At 37.5% G+C, this 23,830-nt stretch overlaps 1 protein-coding gene across 3 annotated transcripts in view; it reads right to left on the reverse strand.

Annotated features, from left to right (window-relative positions):
* The window catches only part of NALCN (sodium leak channel, non-selective), a 303,647-nt gene that overhangs the window by 216,629 nt on the left and 63,188 nt on the right, over positions 1-23,830 (reverse strand). The window contains exon 1 of one of the 3 annotated variants that reach the window (XM_023621798.2): positions 19,509-19,601. The exons of the other annotated variants lie outside the window; for them this stretch is intronic. The gene's annotated coding sequence lies outside the window, so the exon portion shown is untranslated. Of the gene's footprint in view, positions 1-19,508; positions 19,602-23,830 lie in introns of those variants that run through there. 3 annotated transcript variants of the gene reach the window in all.

Raw genomic sequence — 23,830 nt, forward strand, 5'->3', positions numbered from 1 at the left:
GGCCCTTTACACGGTTTGAGTCTGTATCAACACCCTGGCAAGCTGATTCTTATCACTTCCATTTTATAAGTGGGGAGACTGGCTCCATGAGGCTAAGAAGCTTGGTCACCTAGAAGTGACCGTCTGGAGCATAACAGTGTTATTCCCATGCATCCGTGCCTGCCTCCAAAAACTATGTTCTTTCCACTCGGCCACGCATGTCTCAACTTTCTGAAACTCTTCTTGGCTTGGTTTTGAGGAATTTGAACAAATTCTTGTCTGGTATACTTTAGGAAAGCAAAATTCTGCTTTTAAAATTAAATAGACTAGCCCGAAGGAAGGGAGAGGCAGGGAGGCAAAAATTCCTCCCTGTGTCTTTGGATCTGAGACAGTACTTGAGTGTCTCTGTTTGAGGCGGGAAGGAGCATTTACCTGCCTTCTCTCCTCGCCCTCCATGTTCCTCAGATTACTATCTAACAGGAGTAGATGGAGAGTTTTAACTCCAGATTAAAAACTTAAAATACAACAAAATTTTAATTACCTTCACTTATGAAGAGACTCTGTTAGGTAAATCAGAACAAAATGAAATTCAAAAGTGACTCATTTAGTTTCGGGGTGTACCTTCTGGCCATTCAGTAGTCCTAGCTGAAAGTCTATGACTTCGTTCCATGATACGAATACAATCATTTGAGAAGTAGAACATAAAATAGAGAATTTTTTTTATATAAAATAGGTTTGTTTTGACTTGTATAAAATGGCTGGTTTTAAGAAGAAATTTATAATTAACTGGGCATTTTGTCCTCTGCTTATTTAAAGCCTGCGGCAGACGCTGCTGGTTGTTCACTCCAGACTCATTCTGCCTTCTTCCGGGGGGTATGGCCGCTCAGCTGCAGAATATATTGTCTGTAATTTCCTGCTAGGACACGTGGCCCTGTGACAAAGTTCTCCCCAATGTGGGGAACTTCCAAGCCATCTACAAAAACCCCTTCTCTGGACTCGTTTCTCCCTTCCTTTCTACCAGCTAGAAACAGAGATGCCACAGGCAAACTTGGAAAATGCGTGCTGAGGATGGCAGGGCTGCCACACATGCCTATACTTCGGGATGACTTCACGGGCAGAGCTCACCCACCCAGCCACACAGGACTATGACTTCAGAAAGAAACGAACTTGTATTTTGCTTGTACCATTGCATTTTGGGTTCTCTCTTATAAGTTTACTCTACTTCAACTACTACATAGCCTAATATTCAAAGCAGCCTATGTTCCATGGGCACTGCTCTCAGAAATGGGCTGGTGTCCAGGGGAATGTCCATCTGAAAAATATGCTATCTAAAAATGAACATACAGGATCTCATACAAACATGTGGAGTGGATTTGATAGTTCAGGGAAACAAAACAAGGCAAAGTTCAAAAACGCTTTCCATAAAACAGCTCTTTTTCCTCACAAAAACCACTCTATTGAACTTGCCCTAAATTACCGGCATGCTGAACCACAGGAATTCATACTCTACACACACTCTCAGCCCAAAGAATAAATCCTAACCATAGATCTAAACTAACAAGGTAAAATTAACAATTTAATGTCACATAAAGACTTGCTTAAGATTCTTTGAAATGTTCAAAGGAGACATTTTAAATACGAGATTGTTATTTTTTAAATATAGGGTTTTGGTTTCATGACTAATGGTATGATTCAATAAGAAGCAATAAATTATTTCTCAAGAATAAAAGTTAATTTATCTCATTTCAATGCTCTCAAAAACTTTCCAAAACAGTGTTATTTCTTACTGAAAAATGTTAAGATATAGGCAAAGTCCTAAGAATGACACACACACGCACACACACACACACACACACTTCAACATTACTGAAGTCAGACACACCCACAGAAATTCACATACTTGACAGGACTACCAGTCTTTATTCTTGTTATTCTTGTTATTTTAGGCAAAGAAATATGAGAATCCTGTTGTTCTAGGCAAAGAAATATGAGAAATCTTTAGTACTGGAACAGGAGGCATTTTGGCAAACCATCACAAGTACTTTGAACTCAAAATTAATGGTCATAAGGATCATCTCAGTGAGATATAAATCTACACTACATAGTTTGATGAAATGTAGGGATGTATTTCCTTAACTGTCAATCAAAACACACTTGTTGGCTATTTCAGCACATCAACCAACCTATATTCATTTTATCTCTTGGCATAGAATTCCTAAAGCAGTATGTTTGATGATTTTCAGCAAGACTCTAGAATAATGTCATGTGGTTTAAGTTAAATTCACATCATGTAGCCAAGCTTTTACAAATCTGCCTATTTTATTTTATAGGAAATATTCTCATCTCAGCCATTGTTGACTTTGTATTTCAGACCAAAATTAAACAAGTCTCATTGACCCAATGTTGAGTCAAAGAATGCAAATTTTCTAAATTTAATCATGAGTACTTTTCATTATTCAATCAAGTTTTGTGTTTTAAAATTAAAACGTAAGTGAAGAAATTCCACCAGCTGTAGCCTTTTCAATCTAATCACATTCCTCGAAGGTAATATACAAGGAAGCTAAGATCCGCATATTCCCCTCCAAACATACTCTTCTGGAAGTTAACAGCAACTCTCTCTAATCACTCAGGCCAAAAACCTTGGAGAGATCTTTCTGTTTTAATACTTGGCCAATCTATTAGCAAATCCCATTAACTCAGCCAGCACAACATATCCAGAGTCTACCCTCCCCCCTCCACTGTGACCACCCCAGGGCACCACCTTTCACATGGAGTATTCTAACAGTCTCGTAGCTGGTCCCTTCCTCTGCTGTTGCTTCCCTTTAGTTTGTTCTCAACCCAGCAAGCAAGAGTGTTTCTGATCAGTCTTGTTTCTCCTCTCCTCAAAATGCTCCCATAGCTTCCCAGGTCACGTATGAGTAAAAGCCAAAGTCATTACACTGACCTGTGAGGCTCTACAGGATCTGCCCCTTGTTGCTTTTCTGACCATACTCCCCCTTTACTCTCAAGACATGAGCTTCTTCATATCAAGAGAGAGCATGGAGCAGGTTCCCTTCTCCGTGCCTTTGAACTGGATGTTCCCTCTGCTTTGCACGTTCTTCTGCCCAGACAGCCATGTGGCTTTCTCCCTCACATCTATCACACTTTCCTTTAAGGAAGCGGGCACGGCCACCCTATCCAAAAATGCCATCCCTGCTCACAGCATCCCCGCTCTCCTCTTGCCTGATTTCCTTTACTCCCTGTCATTTATCACCATTTAACACACTGTTTACTTTACTCATTTATCCTAATTATTTCCTGTCTCCTCTTGTAGAATTTGTAAGCTCTCCGAAGGAAAGGACTTTTTGTCTGCTTTGTTCACCATATTGTAGCAGGTCCTCAACAAAAAACTGTTGAATGTTGAATGAATAAGAATATTTTTTTCTCAAATAATTGATTGGCCAGGAAGGGAACTCATAGAAAAATAGTAAAGAAACACATACACAGACACTGGAAAGAAAATAAAATCAGAACCAAATCAGAAAATAGATCTTTGTGGATAGAATGTGTAAAAATCTCATTAGTCATCACCTAGCTGCATGAATCAGAGACATGGCAAACAAAACATCAGAATACATGTGAAATTTTGAGGCAGGGGCCAGACTAACGTAGGAACAGGTGGCATTTTCCTAATGTGTTCCCTGTACGGCAGATGGTGCTACAGTTTACAGTCTGCAGAGTTCCATCACTGAGCGTTTTCTAGTCTCTAGTAAAATACTACCATATCCGGGATAGCTACACTATAGCCCATCTTATTCCTCCATCACCCACGTACACCGAGGAATCACTCAGTTCTCATTCTCTCTATTTGAACAACTGCACAGAAGAATTTTCAACTGAATACAAATGACAAATTATACTGATTAAAGTAAATTTCCTGAGTCACAGATCCACTAACATGGCGTGGACCCGTCTGTTTAAGTTCTGTGAACACCCAGAGCAGCAGGATCCCGCACAAGGCAGGTGAGCAGAGCTTTACAGCGAATGTGTCATTTGGATGCCTGTAAGATCTGCTAGGGTGTGTACTTGTGTTCTCATCCGAGGGTGGACCTATTCGTCACTCACACTTCCCACTGGTGGGCGGAAGACAGTGTTGGGGAGGGGCCAAAGTGATGCTTCCCAGAAACTGCCTCCAATGAAAACCTAAGGAAGAGCTTTCCAAACGGAAGAGGCATGGGGTGAAAGATAGAGAGGGGCCTCAAGGAGTAACACTTAAGACAAAACAAGCGATGCCAATGAAGAAGATGAAGAAATTCCTAAAGACACAAGGCTGACTACCTACAGACTCTCTGAGGAGCTCCTATTTCATGAAGAAGATGTACAAAAGGCAAAAGGCTGGGTATGTAACCAAAAATAAACACATTAGGTTGGCAGGCCTTTGTAGATAATACGTCAAGGAGGCCAGGGTTAAAATGAGGTTGAAATTGCAAAGTTTCTGACAAATAATGATTTCTGGCAATGTGGAGCACGAGGATAAACAAGGGACGATTGATCTAATACCTTGAGTAAGATCACTGCTAATGGAACAGGACACAATCAAGAGAGCCAGTAGGGAATGGCAGATTAAGGGATGTAATGGAAAGAGAAGGTGGGTAAGGTTTCCTAGTCAGAGGCGTTCAAGAGCACTACGTAACAGATATCTATTCTGAAGCCTAGCGACCCTGCCTACAGCAGAGGGGAACCCTGCCTGGTCTTTTTACGCCCTCCTCTCATCTTCTGGCGCTGTATCAGACACTGCTCTGCTGCCATTCATAGGGTTTTCATGGCCAATTTTCTCAGAAGAGGGTGGCCAGGTCCTTCTTCCTAGTCTGTCTTAGTCTGGAAACTCTGCTAAAACCTGTCCACCATGAGTGACCCTGCTGGTAAACAAAATCCCCGTAGCATAGCTTTCGGCATCACAGCAACACGCAGCCGCCACAGTATGACAGCCAACAGATGGACAGATGGGTGGTATAGTTCCCTAACTGGGACATGAACATGGACCATGGCAGTAAGAGCACCAAATCTTAACCACTAGACCACCAGTGCTGGCATCAAATAAATTAATAGTAAATAAGTAAATTGTAGGCCTTGAGAAAAAATGGTAAAAATGAGAACTATTATTATACTAGCAAAAAACCAATGTGGCCTTGGCTTTGAGAAAGAAAAATTGTCAATGTTATAAAATAATCATTAATCCTAGAAAGCCTAAATACTCTTCAGACTTTTAGAAAAGAAAGGGGAAACTGTTGAGACCCGACAAAGTTCACTAGAAAGGGATCTGTTCCAATCTGGTTTATTTTCCTTTGAAAAATTTTTACTTAGGTATTGACTGATTGATGGATTGATTGTTGATAGGATTACTAGAAAAGTGGATCTGGTAGGACTTAATTTCAGCAAGATATTTCACATTTTATCCTTCAGAAAAGATGGAGAAATCATCCTAAATGACAGTAGGACTAGATGAATTCACAGCTGACAGAACAATCTTTACTATACTAAGTTTCTCTGTAGAAATTAAAGGAGAAATTCTATATTAATTTAAGATACAACAGAGGAAAACTACCCTAATAAGAATTTGCATACCAACCCATAAACACATTATCTCTCAAAAAAGCCACTAAGAAAATTAATTTACTCTTTTAAACTGACTTCTAGTGATAATTAATACCAAGTAGTTGCTAACATAAATTAATCTAATGACAATGTTTCTTAAATATAATAAATGCAGAGACTAGAAAGCAGATACTGAGAAATACTGGATGCAGATTGTTACTAATAGGGAAAAATTAACAACCACTGCAGAGTTGGGTGCTCAGAGTTTTCACGACTTGACCCCTCCTGCTAAAGATGGCTGTCCTGTTTTTCTTTCTTATCTAATATGCTCCTGATCTAACCTGAGTCCCAGCACCTTCCTTGAAATAACCAATGGATGGGACAGGGTTTATTACCTTCTTTCTTGCCTTCTTTCTATGTCATGCAGTGTGTTTGAACTGAAAGATAACCCAAGCCACCCAATGCTCAAGTTGCAGCTGTAGCTCGGGCACTAATTAAAGGAACGAATTAAATTTTGTCTAGTCTATACAGCAAGGATACTTAGATAATGTACAGGAAGGCACTCTGTAAAGTGTAAAATGCTACCCAATAATGCTCCTCTGATCAGAACTTACATGTACCCTCCTCTTCCTAGACAGCAATAGATGATAATGGGCTAATTCATCATACTAGTTAGCAAATAGATCAAATTATATACTATCCCTCTAAATTCAGATGACCCTTAATCTAAATGAACTAGATAGATTGCCTTGAGGAGCCCTTAGGGAAGCACTCAGTCATTTCATGCGAACCAGCAAGAGCGACACTGTGGTTAGAGCGACCTCCAATGATTCGAGACTTACTCTCCATCTACACAGAACTCTGGCGTTGCCTACCATATCTAACTGGACAGATACGTCTTGGTGATTTCTCAAAATTATCTATTTATGCCATATTTTCAAGAGAATCTTATTTCCGCTTTCATCTTTCCTGACTTTCAATAACCACTGAAAATATTATATGAGGGACAGAAAAGAAATTTTCCATTTTTTTAAGTTCAAACATTAAATTTTTCTTGGATGGAAATTTTAGCCATTTGTCAGCACTGCGCTTTCTTGTAAAGAATATATCCTTTTATACCCGCACCATGGAAAATTCTTGTTTCAATTTCTTGAATATATTGCAAGAAAAAAAAACAAAGAACATTCCGTTTATATGTTTCCTTTCTCTTTAGAAAGGTTGGGGCTAGGTGACCACTACGGCCTTTACTAATTTCAAAATTATGTCACTCTTCCACAGAAAAGTGAAATCATATGGTATTTGGCTTTCTCCATCTGACTTATTTCGCTTAGCTAATACCCTCAAGGTCCATCCACGTTGTCGCAAAAGTCAAGATTTTATTTTTCTATGGCTGAGTAGGATTCCATCGTATATATATACCACATCTTCTATATCCATTCATCCATTGATGGGCGCCTGAAATTTATATACTATTATAAACGAATGTTACCTCAATGAAAAAATAAACGAAAAATAAAATTATGTCATTGTAGACATAATTAGACATTCTAGACACAGAATAGTTATGATAAAATTGCTTTAGTGATAGATGCAGATAATTCAGCAATTGTATGATGATAAATATAAAATATTTGATACAATTTTAGATTGTTTAATGTCTTTTAATTTTTAAAATAGTTATAACTACCAAGCATTATTAACCTCAATGTTTCTAGTTATTCTTAAACACTTAATTGAAATGCACAATATTTTATATATTTCCTCCTTTTAGCCTCACTTTATGGCTTTCTATAAATTAACCAAAGACAAATGTAGTTTGGCGGAACTTAAAGGGCTTTTTCTTATCTCCTGAAATTGTTTAGTCAAATATTTAGGAAGATTGTTCTGGATCTTTTAAATTTCTTTCTACTCATTTTGAAGATTTGCCCTGAGCTAACATCTTCTTCTTCTTTATATGCGGGATGACACCACAGCACGGCCGATAAGTGGACTAGGTCCACACCTGGGATCTGAACCTGCGAACCCTAAGCCGCTGAAGCAGAGTGTGTGAAACTTTAACCACTTGCCACAGGGCCAGCCCCGTACAAACAGTCTTTTTAAGAAAATGCAATTATTGATACAAATAATAATATTTGGTTTGGAAAATCTTTATAAGTAATGATGCACTAAGGATCATTCCATGAGATGATGGCAAGAAGTTTTAATCATGAACTAGATATCCTCTGGAGATGCTACAGACTTAATGAAATTAAGAATTTTGATCTTATTCACCCTTGTTAGCCATTGGCTCACTAATCTACATGTGAAAAATGAGCTCCAGGACTACTGTCCGGAAAACCTGACTTCTCTCACGTGCGTTTATATGAGATAAACTCCCATGGTATGATCTGGTTAGTTCTCATGACCAGTGACTGCTCTCTGATTAACCTACTATTTCACTGGTCGGCATGGCCCTCCATGATCTGCCTCAGCTGGTCTATGACATCCTTCTGTATTATGCAAGATTCCCTGTGATAAAATTGATCAAACTAATCACTTAGAGAGTCCTGCATTTTCATTTCTGTGGTTGTATGATCCTTGAAACATCGAATTTGCTTAATTCCCTTTCTATTTTTCATGCCCTTTCCTGGAGTGGTTACCTCTACAGGGGAAGGACGACCTTGGGAACCTCAGGGTTTCAGGAAGGTCAGATTTTAAGTTGGTTGGTGGGCTAACCTGTGTTTGTTTTATTGTTATGCTTATATAACTTACATAAATGTTACTTATGTCTATTCTTTTTTTTAAAAAAAACTGGCACCTGAGCTAATATCTGTTGCCAGTCTTCTGGTTTTTCTTCTTCTTCTTCTTCTCCTCCCCAAAGCCCCCCAGTACATGGTTGTATATTCCGATTGTAGATCCTTCTGGTTGTGCTGTTTATTCTTTTTATATGTATGAATTATCTCAGTATTTTTTTAAAAAGCTAAAAAATTCCCTATTCTCTTTTTTGACACTCATTGAAATGCCAATTCTTCTTGGATGACCCTGTGATCATCCCAGAAAAAAACATGTTCCTTTCTTTGTGCTTTTGTAGTATACAGAAGTAGATAATTTACCAAGCTATCTGCCCAACTAGACCATACATTCCTTAATCTGCTCTGCGCCCTCCCTACCCCTCTTCCCATCCCTAGCTTTGCAAGCAGTGTGCATCTACGTCTGATAACTGTAAGAGATGAAAGATTGTACCTCCAGACAGCTTCGTACGTGAAGACCAAGATGAGATTATGTTGGCATCAACAATAGAAAATGATCATCCTTTTGTTCCATTTGCTCTTTCTGAAGAACTTAAAAATCCCTAAGCATGGACAATTGTTAGAACACAGTGAAGTTGGTGCATTTGTTATTTTCCATTGTCATCAGAAAATAATGCTTTCTTAGGGAAATCTACCTGTGTGAAGAAGCATCTAGCACTTTTAGCTAGGGAGATATATCTGACATCGATATTTTTTTTTAATGACTTGGCCCTTGAGCAGAAAAATGCAATTAAATCCAAGATCTGTGTACTTGATGTCCCTTTTATCCTTAGTAGGATAAAGCAACAAGAATTATATGCAACTAAGGAAATCCAGACTAAAGAACTCTTCAAGAAAACACTATAGTTTTCAATAACGCACCAATAGAGATCCCTAAAATTCAAAACTAATGCTTAAATTTTAAAACGCCTTGTGCATACAATTAAACAATGCTTTTGTAGGATGACTATGATGCTGGGCAAGATTGTTCTCACATATAGAAGATGTCATTAAAGCTGATAAGTGACCCAAGAAAACAGAAATGCCCCACTACCCTTCAAACTCAATAAACCTGGACTGAGGAAAGGGAAATATAATTCAATAAGAAGCTAATGAACACCCACCTGTGGGTAAAGTGCTGCTGGATGCTGCTATGAGTAATATAGATTGAGAATCATAAACTGGGCGCCATTGGAGGCAAAGTACTTCAGATCGAATGTAACTCAAGCCAAATGTGAGCGGAAAATACAGAGCAGCCAGAGGTGTCTCTTAGCAGGCAAGTGGAGGGAATCCTCAAGGCTGCAGTCAGACAGATGAAGTGTTCAGACACTCCTTTCTCTGTTGGCAATTGGGCTTTTTCAGACCTAACCTGCTCCATTCAGGGAAACTTATCATCAGGTTCTCTCAGTTTCCCCCAGCTCTCTGCCCTGTCATTCTTGGCCGATTCTCTCCTTTCATCCTTGCTTCACCCTGTGCCAGCCCAGTGATGGTACCAGGGCTGATTCAGTCCAATCATACAGACACTCCAGATGAGCGTTAGACTTCTGGAAGATGAAACATTCTGCTTCCCTCTGAATCAAATGGTTAACTGTGTTCAAAATACTGGCCTGTAATATACTTAGTATATTTCATTTCATTTTTGGAAAATATGTAAACCATGTTTTCAAAGTGATTTTTTGTTACACACTTTTACATTGTCAAACATTCCTACAATGCATGTTTTACTTTTGTAATGAGACAAAACATTTTAAATTAAGCAGCCATGTATATTTTGCACATACACTAGCACTTATTTAGTTAGAAAATACCCATTCATTGTGTAGAAAAATGATTTTCTTGTATATATAACAAACAAACAAGGTTGAATTTAGATGTCTTTTAAAATACAGACTCTACTAATATCAAGAAATATATCTAATTATAATTTTACTTTTATATGAAGTTGATAGTCCATTGCTGTGAAATTTATCAATATAAAATTTATAACTTCTTAAAAATAGTTACTACACTCCCTAAGAATTTGTGGATTTGTCAACAGGCATTTTTCTTTTGAAATCGATCTCAAGTACATAAACCCTCAAATCAAATTTGTTGTATGTTTCCCGTGATGGTCACTGGCTCCCATTCTTTCTGCCCATCTCATTTCTCCCTCCTGTGTGATAAGAAGATTTCCTGGAATCCCAATAAGTTCTATTCTCAATCTTTTTCTGCCTGTTAGCACTAAGTGTACACTAAATTATTCAGTAAAGTAAACCTACTTTCAGGTGTTCAATTTACAACAACAAAGCAAGTCTTACGTATCTGTGTGACAACTTCTCAGCTACTCACAATTTTACACCACTTTCTTAGTTTCCTCAAATTACAACTCACTAAAATGAATAAAAAGTGAAGAAATTAAGAGTTCTCAACATTCTTAAATAAAATATATGCTAGGAAACCTCTGGTTGTCATTTTAGGTTTGATTTTAGATTAAGGGTTTTTCCCCCCTGCATTTCTATTTTAAAAGTGAAATCACAAATTCTGGGATATTTTCCACGCTGAAGTCATTTGGTTTTTAGCTTTGTGCCTTTTAGACACTTGAGATGCTCAATAATGACATAAAGTATAGTTCTTGCTGTGTGCGACTATTTCAGTGCCATATGAAGTTGGTTTTTTATAGGAGAGGGTGGGGGAAGAAAAAAGGCTCTATTTTTGTATCCCATTAGAAGATTTACTGCCTTTTAGGGCACTGATTGCAAGAAATGGCCTATTACCAGTATTTCAGGTTCTTGGAATACGTCTCAAAGGCTTTTGTTGCTGACTGCAGTCAGCTTTCAGAACTCTATCCTTGCTCCTGACAGATGCCCAAGACGAACTTATCCATTACTATTTTTGTTTTTTATTCTTAGAATGAAGATAGTTATCAAATCTGCCTCTCTTGCTACATCTATTTCGCCTTTTATTTGCTCCTAACACCTTCTTAGTACAATCCCTTGTCACCTGTCTTTTCCCACTCTGGTAAAATTTCCCAAGGTTAGAAGAAATGGTGATGAGATTTGCTTATCTACAGAGCAACACTGTTAATTTCTGATCACGCTATAGGTGACAATATCATTCCATGTGCCCATGTTATAACAAAGTCATTCCTGATTCTGTATCGCCCATTTGGGCTCATGCTTTCATCCATGATACCTCCCACTTTCTTTTTTTTGTTTCTTAGCAAAAGTCAAATCCTTCTTTAGAACATGGCTTCTGCTTAGAATCCCATGCACATTTCTGAGTTCTAGGTTTCCAGCATTTTGTACTTTCATTAACTCTACAATCCTACAGCCTGAAAACAAATAATGGACAAAAGCCAAGTATCTAGAACATATATAAGAATAAGGTAAACAACCCAAGAGAAAAATGGGCAAAGATAATGAACCAGCCTTTTACAGACGAAAATATCTGATTGGCCAATAAACATATGAGAAGATGCTTAACTTGATTGAAACCTTGCTAGCTATTAGAAAGATATAGAAATATCTTTTCACATCCATTTGACTGACTAAAATTTAAATATAATTTTAAATTATATATTAAATATTGACACGCTGAAAGGAAAACAGACACACTCATACACTAGTGGGAGTATATAGGAGCAATTTGGAAGTATCTATTAAAAATAAAAATGTGCATACTCAGCCCTTCTATTTCCAGATAACCATAGATAGAGAACCATTCATACTGTGCACAAAGAGACTCATGCAAGAGTATTTAGAACTCTAGTGTTACTAATCACACACAAAAAGAAAAAGACATCCATTGATTGTAAAATGACCAAATAAAATGTGCGATAGTCATAGAGTAAAAGATCATATAGCTGCTAAACTAAATGAAGTAGATCACATTTATTCATGTGAATAATATGTACACACTACATATTTTCTATATAAACATATATATGAACACCCATATGCAAATGAGTTTAAAGTTTAAAAGGACACAGATGAAACTCCTCATGTTATCACTAAGATCCTGGAGAAGAGATCAAAATTGGACTAAGTCAGCAAAAAAAACCTGCCGTTTTAACATTTTTTTAAAAAACAAGAATTAAATTATTTTTATGTAATTTTTTTAACTCAAGAAATATATGGATTTCTTAGCAGACACTCTTTATTACTAAAGTTTTATAGAAGCTCTTCACTTTACAAGTCAAATACACAGAAAAAATACAATTATCTATTCAAAGATTATAATTGACCAGCAGAGTAAACTATAAGCTTATAGGATTTTTTCTAATTAATTTATCTTTTAAATGACATTCCCTTTTATCCATTAACTGGATCTACTTTCACAGAGTATGTTTGTGGATGTGTATCAGTGCGTGCTTGCATGTGAAATATAGGGAATCCACAGAAATGGATTTAAAATTATATACTTTGATTTTCCTTAGTATACAAATCAAATGACAATGCACAAATATACATTATACAAAGTAAAACAATGCAAATGATAAAAATGTACAAATGATAGTGTGTAAATTATTTGACAATATACAACATACATTTTAAAGTGTGTCACATACTTACAAATGTTAGGGTATATAGTACATAACTTCATCAGTATCAGTGTAAAATTCCTTACTTTAAAGTATGGTTATAGAGAAGTCAGCATCATGATGGAGTGAGTTGTTCCCTTTGTCTCTCCCCTCTCAGTTACAACAAAATAGATATTCATTAACCAACAGAGGATTCCCTACACAGCACAACAGGATGCCTGAGAGATGCACGCAACCACACGTCTAAAGGTGGATGGACTAGATTCCTGGGGATCAGCAGAACTAGGTGAGCGCACCTCTACCTCCCTGGTGGCAGCAATCCAGGTCTCATATCCTTACACAATGGCACAGTGTGACTGTAAGTGGAGAGAGGGGCAGCCTGGCCCATGTGTGAATGCTTGTGGAGTGGTAGCCCAGCACGGAGGAGTGCCCACCATGGCACGGCAGCCCTGCCCATGGGAACGCTCCCCACTGAGTAGTGGTAGCAGCTCAGGCCCCACATAGGCGCCCCTCCCACCTAGTGCTGCAGTTCTGCTGAACTGTCCAAGAACATGAGCACAGCACTGGCCTGTATGAAAGAAAGTGCCCCTTCCACCTAGCAGAGCAGCTCAGCTGGTCCCTTGCCTAAAGCAGTGGCCCCACCTGCATGACAGCATTCTGAGCATGGAGGACAGAGGTCCTGCTCATGTGAGCTCAACCCATCCAGCAGCTGCGGCCAGCCAGCACAAACGCAGAATGGCCCTACTGGCACAATTATAGCAGATGGGGCGGGATTAGAAAATACAGCTTCTGCCCCTTCCCAGCAGTGGCAGGTGGAATCTGTCACCTAATACTACCAAAAATGTGCTGGCAAACACTAAACAAAAAATCAGAGGAGGGCCCCAACTCAAAAAAAAAAGAGAAAACTGAGAAAACTGCCACAGAAAAACACCAAAGTGAAATGATAGTCAGAAATACAAAGGAAGAGAAAGAATGGAAATATAGAACAACCAGAAAAGAAGAAATAAAATGGCAGTATTAAGTCCTCATATATCAATAATCACTCTAAATGTAAATGGATTGAATTCTCTAATCAAAAGACACAGAATAGCTGGATGGATTAGGCAACAAGACCCAACAATATGCTGCCTCCAGGAAACACATCTCAGCTCTAAAGACAAACACAGGCTGAGAGTGAAGGGATGGAAGATGATACTCAAAGCAAATGGAAACCAAAAGAAAGCAGATGTTGCCATACTTATATCAGACAAAGTGGACTTCAAGATAAAAAAGACAATGAGAGACAAAGAGGGGCAGTATATAATGATAGAAGGGACAGTCCACCAAGAGGACATAACACTTATGAATATATACAACTACCAGAGGAGCACCAAGTATATAAAGCAACTATTAACAGACCTAAAAGGAGACATTAACAATAACACAATAATAGTAGGGGACCTCAACACTCCACTTACATCAATGGATAGATCATCCAGACAGAAAGTCAAAGAGGAAACAGTGGCCTTAAATGAAACATTAGACCAAATGGACTTAATAGATTATATAGAGAACATTCCATCCAAAAACAGCAGAATACACATTTTCTCAAGTGCACATGGAACATTCTCAAAGATAGATCATAGGTTGGGAAACAAGGCAAGCCTCAATAAATTTAAGAAGATTGAAATCATATCAAGCATCTTTTCTGACCACAATGCTATGAAACTAGAAGTCAACTACAAGAAAAAAGCTGGGAAAGTGACGAATACTTGAAGACTAAACAACATGCTACTGAACAACCATTGGGCCAATGAAGAAATCAAAGGAGAAATTAAAAAATACCTGGAGACAAATGAAAATGAAAATACAATATGCCAACTCTTATGGAATGCAGAAAAAGTGGTACCAAGAGGGAAATTTATAGCAACACAGGCTTACCTCAACAAACAAGAAAAATCTCAAATAAGTAATCTAAAACTACACCTAACAGAACTAGAAAAAGAAGAACAAACAAGGCCCAAAGTCAGCAGAAGGAGAGAAATAATAAAAATCAGAGTAGAAATAAATGAAATAGAGACTAAAAAATCAATAGAAGGGATGAATGAAACTAAGAGCTGGCTCTTTGAGAAGACAAACAAAAGTGACAAACCCTCAGCCAGACTCACTAAGAAAAAATAGAAGGCATAAATCAATTAAATTAAAAATGAAAGATGAGAAATTACAATGGACACCACAGAAATACAAAGGATTATAAGAGAATGATATGAAAATCTATATGCCAACAAATTGGACAACCTAGAAGAAATGGATAAATTCTAAGACTCATACAATCTCCCAAAACTGAACCAAGAAGAAATAGAGAATGTGAATAGACCAATCACTAGTAAAGAGATTGAAACAATAATCAAAAACCTCCCAAAAAAACAAAAGTCCAGGACCAGATGGTTTCTCTGGAGAATTCTACCAAACATTCAAAGAAAATGTAATACCTATCCTTCTCAAACTATTCCAAAAAACTGAAGAAGATGGAATGCTTCCTAGCTTATTCTATGAGGCCAACATTACCCTGATACCAAAACCAGACAAGGACAACACAAAGAAGGAATATTACAGGCCAATATCACTAATGAACCTAGATGCAAAAATCTTCAAAAAAATATTGGCAAATTGAATACAGCAATACATTAAAAAGATCACACATCATGACTGAGTGGGATTTATACCAGGGATGCAGGGATGGTTCAACATCTGCAAATCAATCAATGTGATACACCACATTAACAAAATGATAAATAAAAATCATATGCTCATTGCAATAGATACAGAGAAAGCATTTGACAAGATACAGCATCCATTTATGACAAAAACTCTCAATAAAATGGGTATAGAGGGAAAGTACCTCAACATAATAATGGCCATACATGACAAACCCACAGCCACTATCATACTTAACAGTGAAAAACTGAAAGCTCTCCCACTAAAAACAAGAACAAGACAAAGGTGCCCACTCTCAGCACTCCTATTCAACATAGTGCTGGAGATTTTGGCAGAACAATTAGGCAAGAAAAAGAAATAAAAGGTATCCAAATTGGAAAGGAAGAAGTAAAATTTTTGCTGTTTGCAGATGACATAATCCTATATATAGGAAAGTCTAAAGAATCCACCAGAAAACTATCAGAAATAAACAACAACCACAGCAAAGTTGCAGGGTAAAAAGTCAACCCACAAAAATCAGTTGCATTTCTATAGACTAATAATAACTAGCAGAAAGAGAAGCCAAGAATACACCCTCGTTTACCAGTGCAACAAAAAGAATAAAATATCTAGGAATAAATTTAACCAAGGAGGTGAAAGACCTATTATACACTGTAAACTATAAGATACTACTGAAAGAAATCAAAGAAGACATAAAGAAATGGAAAGATATTTCATGCTTATGGATTGGAAGAATAAACATAGTTAAAATGTCCATATTGACTTGAATCTAAGACTTGAAACTTTAAAACTCCTAGATGAAAATACAGGACTTGAATCCAAGACCTGAAACTTTAAAACTCCTAGATGAAAATATAGGCAGTACACTCTTCGACATCAGTTCTTAGAAGCATCTTTTCAAATACCATGTCTACTCAGGTAAGGGAAACAAAAGAAAAAATAAACAAATCGGACTACATCAGACTAAAAAGCTTCTGCAAGGCAAAGGAAACCATGAACAAAATGAAAAGACAACCTATCAACTGGGAGAAGATATTTGCAAATCATATAGCTGACAAAGGGTTGATTTCCAACATATATAAAGAACTCATACAACTCAACAACAAAAAAACCAAACAACCCGATCAAAAAATGGGCAGAGGATCTGAACAGACATTTTTCCAAAGAAGATATACAGAAAGCCAAGAGGCACATGAAAAGATGTTCAAATTCACTAATTACTAGAGAAATACAAATCAAAACCACAGTGAGATATCACCTTACACCCATCAGAATGCCTATAAGTACCAAGACAAAAAATAACAAATGTTGGATGTGGAGAAAAGGGAATCCTCGTACACTGCTTGTGGGAATGCAAACTAGTGCAGCTACTATGGAAAACAGTATAGAGATTTCTCAAAAAATTAAGAATAGAATACCAAACGATCCAACTATTCCATGACTGGGTATTTGTCCAAAGAACATGAAATCAACAATACAAAGGGATTTACTCACCTCTATGTTCATTCCAGCATTATTCACAATAACCAAGATGTGGAAGCAATCCAAGTGCCCAACAACTGATGATTGGATAAAGAAGATGTGGTGCATATATATACAATGGAATACTATTCAGCCATAAAAAAAAAACCAAAATCGTCCCATTTGCAACAACACGGACGGACCTTGAGGGTATTATGTTAAGCAAAATAAGCCAGATGGAAAAAGACAAACACCACATGATTTCACTCATATGTGGAAGATAGACACATGGATAAGGAGAACAGATTAGTGGCCACCAGAGGGGGAGGGGTTGGGGGAGGTGAGTGAAAGGGGTCAAGGGGCACATACAGATGGTGACAGATAAAAACTAGACTATTAGTGGTGAGCACTATGCTGTCTATATAGAAACTGATACAGAATAACATACACCTGAAATTATACAATGTCATAAACCAATATGACCTCAATAAAATAATTTTTTTAAAGTATGGTTTTATTCCAATCCCCAAAGAACAGTAATTTTAAAAGTATTTGCAATCCATGAATTTAGCATCTTTATAGATTATCAAAGAAATAATCCGTTTAATGTTTGATGTGCCTTTATTTGAAGTCTAATATGTCTTACCAGGAGGTTGGAATTGGTGATCTAATATATTTAGTTTCACCCATAATTTATATCATTTATGAGTTATGCAGAAACCATTTGTTTAAACTCCTATAGAATTATTGAAAATAATTTAAACATCTCTAAGTCTACATATTTTAAAAGATAAATCTATTTTGTTGAATAAATCTTAAAAAATTCTAAAAGTATATGCCAACAAAATAACAACCGTGATTCGCTAGCTTTATTAAGTTTCTTATAATTCAATAATATTGATTTCATTTCATGTATGCTTACTTAACATAAATCAGTTTATTATTAATTGTATCAGTATACCAAACACTAGTCAACTCATAAATAATTTGGTATAGTAGGCAGTACATTTGAGAATTATAATGAAGTTGCCAAATTTCTTAGCAGATGACAAAGCTAAATAACTCATAATTACAGACCTCAGCCATTTGTCTTAACTAGAATAAATATCTATGCATTATCAAGATTTGCCAAAGAAATTACAAATTTATAATCTATTGGTATTATCAACCAATCTGTACTTAACAATTCTCAATGTGAGCAACGCAATGCAACTTTACTAATTCACCAAATGTTCTTGGATTCTATTTCCATAGGCCCCCTGTTATTAGCTAATCTTTTTCAAAATTTATTTTTAAGATTATATTTCCTTAGTTCATGATGATTGTTTTAAAATCAATAATTTAAAAAAAAAACAGCTATAATCGAGCTTAAGTGGTAATCACTTCTCAATATATACGTGTATCAAATCATCATGTTGTACACACTAAACTTACACAACATTATATGCCAAGTGTATCTCAACAAGCTGGAAAAAAAACCCTAAAAATTAAAAAACTAAAAAATAGCACTCAAATCTATTAGCTTAGTCTGAAGAGTAGAACATAAAGTCTCACATGTAAATCTTATCCTATACCTACAGCCTCAACAGAGGCATTTCAGCTATTGGTTCGAATTCATAACCTATAAAAACAGAGCTTTTATAATGGAATCTAGCAAAGAAGGAAAAATAGGTCTCATGACTCTCCACAAGTCCAGAGGGGTAAGAGAGGGGAATAGTCACACGTACTAACATGCAAATAATACATCAATGTATTCTCATTTGATCCTTTTCCTAGGATGCAGAATTTGTGGATGGTCTATCTATATACTGTCTGAAGACTTGTGTTTGGTAAAACATGGTATTTTCTGAAATCCCTAACTTTGTGTTCAGCCATTTTGCTGTAGATGGTAAAGGAGCTGCTGAGACAGGCTCCTCTATCACATGGAGGCACATGTCTGCACTGAAACAGTGTTTCACACTGAGTTCATCAAACCACCCCATCACCAGCCAAACCAAGGGAAGTGAAACTTAACCTGTTAATAATTTCATACGACATTAACATTTGGGAAATATACACTATAATTATATTTAATTATGCAACCAGAGGGTCAAAATTTTACTATCAGCAGTAAAATGGCTTACATACTTTATACCTCTATAACTTTTGGTCATCATCAATTCAAATAATTTGAGTACTCATAATACATCTCAACCAACTCATCGAGGAGTAAATAATAAACACAGAACTCATACTACCAAACGGAAAGTACTCAATTCTGACGAAAGTAAATAAAAATATTATCAATGGGAAATATTTCAGTGGACTTCCCTTTTGTAAAAAGAAAATAGAACCATTTAAATTTAGCCACACTAGAATTTAAAAGATTTTATCAAGTTATGTAGCAAATACATTTTGCTCTCCAGTAGCTTTTTTTTTTTTTTTTGATAATTGCCATTGTGCTTGCTATCCTTTTCCTCAAAGGATTAAACTTCTGTATAAGCTGGTCCCTGGCGACACTGACACCTCACCTGTCTGTCCATAGCTTCATGGTGGCTTGAAAGTGCAGGGGATTGATCAATCTGGAATACTGTCAAAGGCATGCATCTTCCACGTGAAACAGTACCGACTACAGGTAAGAAATGAAAAAGTAGGTTGAGTTCACAAAATATGTCAAACGAATGTACAGAGATGACCAAAGGTGTTTCCTCTTGCCAAGCTACACTTGACCACAGGAGATAACACATTAAGCGTTGCTTTGCATATGAGGTTAGCTGACCTAGGACCTCCTGTGGTGCTTACCACAAGGTAGGCACTGAATAAATGCTAATTCCTCTTTCTTTACTCACGGTACAACACAACTCATAAGCCCTCTTGAATCTCCCTCCTGACACAAAACACCCAGCTGCTGCCCCTTGATTCCAGGCTGTCTGCCATCAAGACTTTCCTTCCAGGTTCCATTTCCAGTGGCCCAGGGCCCTATCGACCCTTCTGTAAAGGTCTCTGCCAAATGTGTGTTTCCCTACCAGCTGCTCCTCTCCTTTGTTCGCCTTCCAGGCCAGCGCTAGCTGCTTTGCTGTGGCTGATTTTCTTTTTGGCCTTTGCAGACTAATCACAGACAGCTGCGAGCTAATGAACCCCTCCAGGTGTCTCCCCTTAGGTTAAAATGAGGCATGGTCAGGACACAAGATGGTAAGGATATGTAAGATGTGTCATCCATTATTTTGACTCAATTTCTGTTCACTCTGGCCTCATTTTACAGAGCTTTATAAAATTTAGTTCACCATCAACAACAAAACTGAGCACAAGGTATTCCTTTTAAACTGATTAAGAGAAGAAAAGAATTTCTTTTTAGAAACTTGCTTGAGACTTGAGAATCTAATGAAACTCTGCTGATGCCTAAATGATCTTATTAATTAACATAGTTTAGATTCATTTTACTTTTGTTTTGGCCTACAAGTTTCCTTTTTAAAAAACTCAATGACAAATCCTATCTGACAATTTATTTCTTAAAATACAGCACTCTGCTTAGGCCAACCAAAAAAATTAAGCACACGATAGGAGTTCTAAAGCCTGAAACAAGTCAGCCCTGAAGAAAGAAATCAAAAGATAAACAAGAATGAATGTTTAATAAATTGAAAATATAATGCCATCCATCTCTGGTTCTGTATTAGCGCTTACTTGCGCCTTCCAGGGCTAAACATGGTGCCTAACATACTGTACGGTCTCAATAAGTATTTGCTAAATGAATGAGTGAGTGAACGAATGAACATTAGGTGACTGTAATCCTCACTTGAGTCATTGCTCAGAGATGGCAACTGCGCATCTCAAGTCTTTCAGAACATTTCTGATTTCAAAAGTCCCACCGAGTGCAACATAGTGGCAAGCAAATTACATCGCCCAGAGAACCGCTATCTCCAGAAATACTAATTATGCACTCTGTTTAGTTTTTGGAAAATACAGAATGTAGTAGAGAGGAGTGGTTTAGAGTAGGAATTTTAGTTGGATTGACTTGAGTCTGAATCCCTGACTTGCCATAAGCTATGTGGGCTTGGGTATGTTGCTTAATAGCATGACCTCCAGTTTCATCTTTGGAGAAATGAGGGTTTTTCAATTATATGTTGCTGTATGACAAACCACCACCAAACTTAGTGGATTCAAACAACCACTACTGATTGGTTCATGATTCTGTGGGAAGAGACTGGGCTAGGGTCAGATAGGTGATTCTTCTGCTGGTCTCACCTGGGTCTCTCATGGCTGTAGTCCAGCAGGTCATCTCAGGTCATAGATTCTGAGAGGGCTCGCTCACAAGCTGAGTAGAGGCTGGATGTCTATTGGGGGCCTCGGTTCTCCATCACATGGCCTCTCTTCCTCCTATAGACTACTTTCCCTGGTCATCTCAGATCAACTCTCCAATGGTCAAGACATGAAGCTTCAGAGCCTCCGGAGACCTTGTCTCCAAAACTTATACAATGCCACTTGATCACAGTCTCTTAGGCAAAGAAATTGATAGGAACTAGACTCAAGGGGAGGAAGAATATTCCATCTCTTGATGAGAGGTAGCAAAGTAAGAAAGCAAATCGGGCGAGTGTCTAGGGAAGGGAAGATCTCACTTCAGCCTTACAAATAATCCCCAAGAAGAATACCCAGTGAGTTATCTGAATATTTAAAAAGGCAAGGTTTTAAAGGGGCTATAAATGGTATTTTATTTTGTTTTTATTAGTCTTTTGAAAATACAGTGATCTTTTTCTCTTCCTTCACTCATTTTCAGTAATATTTTCTGGCTAAAACAAGGCACTGAGGCATAATAATTAGTATTTTGATTCTAATCTTCTAAGCAGTTTCTTTAACCATTGAGGCTCTTACCCTCAGACTAAAGAATACCCATCCGGTTAAATCTAATCAAGAGTCACTGGATTCTAGGGGCCGTCCCGGTGGTGCAGCAGTTAAGTGTGCACATTCTGATTCTTGGCGGCCTAGGGTTCACCAGTTCGGATCCCGGGTGTGGACATGGCACTGCTTGGGAAACCATACTGTGGTAGGCATCCCACGTATAAAGTAGAGGAAGATGGGTACAGATGTGAGATCAGGGCCCATCTTCCTCAGCAAAAAAAGAGGAGGATTTGGCAGATATTAGCTCAGGGCTAATCTTCCTCAAAAAAAAAAAAATGATTCATTGGATTCTATGTCTACCCTGTCACCCATTCTTCAAAATTCCGTACTTAAAGTCAATGACAGATTCAAAGAACAGAGCCTGTGTATTTGTGAGCCACCACAGAAAGGAGGCAACTGTCAGCAGAGTATACATCCAGGATAACCTTGCTTCGTAACTTTCATATTTAATTAACTCAGGGAAGGACCAGAGTTGGATTCTCCCAAATCTAGACAAAATTAGAGGTGTGTTGTGCCTCTGAGCTTTCTAAGTCCAAGGGATATAAGAAGAGGTGAATACAATGATTGCCATGGATTCTAAGCAGCTGTGGGAAGATATAATAAAAAAGAAGCATGGGTTGAGTAGTTTTTCCCAGCTTTCTTCTAGTCTAGAAATTGGCAAATTTTTTCTTAAAACATCAAATGGTAAGTATCATAGGCTCTGTGGCCTATAGGGTTTCTGTTGGAACTATAGAAATGTGCTGTAGTTTCAGAAAGCGGCCATGGACCATAGGTCAACAAATGGGTGTGAAGTTGCAATAAAACTTTATTTACAAAAACAGACAGTAATCAAGATTTGGCCCAGGGGCCATAGCTTGCTGATCCTGCTCTCATCAATCATAAACACACAACTTCAGCATCTCTTTAACTCTCTAGAAGCCGTGCAAGCACAAGGCATCTCCGCTTAGAAATAACCTTGCTGGCAGCATCTCAAAGCCATGCAGGAAATAGGAAGATATTTTTTAACATTTTATTCCTAATGAAAGTGTACATGGAGGAGAGAATAAACCAGTAAATGCAGCACACACTAGCACAGTAAAATGTGAGCACATTGTTAAATTATGGTGTATGCTCCTGAGCGTCCTGCCAAGACTAAAAGGAGGTGAGCTAATGCCACGGACAGAATATAGATACTGGATGAGTTTGGCTCCTATTTCTCCCACTTTCTAAGTGTGTGGCCTCAGAATAGTTTGATCTAAAGTTCCTTCACTCATTTACTTGATAATTATATTTCTAATAAAAATGATAATTGTAATCATAGTTAAATTTTATTGAGGACTCATTAGGCAGGAGGACGAGAATAATCTAATTTAATCTTCCTTCTACCCTCTGGGATATGTACAATTTTTATCCTGATTTCACAGGCACAGAGAAGTGAAGTAACTTGTCCTACGTCACCCACCAGTGAGATGAAGGTTCTGTCCGGAAACCGAGTCCTCCTCTTACCGGAACTTGAGCCCTCACAGAACGAACACTCGCTGCTGCAGTGCTACACTGGAGACGCTCAGAATAGAATCGGCGCTAAGACCTGTCCTTGTCCTCTGCGAGCCGCTTCCCTTCTCTGCATCTCAGCATCTGTACTGTCAGATGGCATTAATGACATGCCACAGCTGGGGCTGATGTGACGATGAAGTGACATTCCTTACATACAGTAGCTGGCTCCTAAGTAGTCCTTACTTGACTTCAATTTGGTGTCGAGGATTGTAGTCACCACTCGTTTTTAAATAGAATAATATATTCCCATGCACAGATACAGATTATTTTTCACTAGACATATGAGAGTAAGAATTGCCTAAGAACACTTATTTGCTTTATGTTTAGGTAATTCCTGATTAGAGTTTTTATTTATTTTTTGCTTATTTGTTAAACCACTTATATGGAGAAGCATTTGAATATTTGCTGAAATTAATATTAAGAAGAT

The sequence above is a fragment of the Equus caballus genome, chromosome 17, assembly GCF_041296265.1.
Source record: "Equus caballus isolate H_3958 breed thoroughbred chromosome 17, TB-T2T, whole genome shotgun sequence".
Classification (NCBI taxonomy): domain Eukaryota; kingdom Metazoa; phylum Chordata; class Mammalia; order Perissodactyla; family Equidae; genus Equus; species Equus caballus.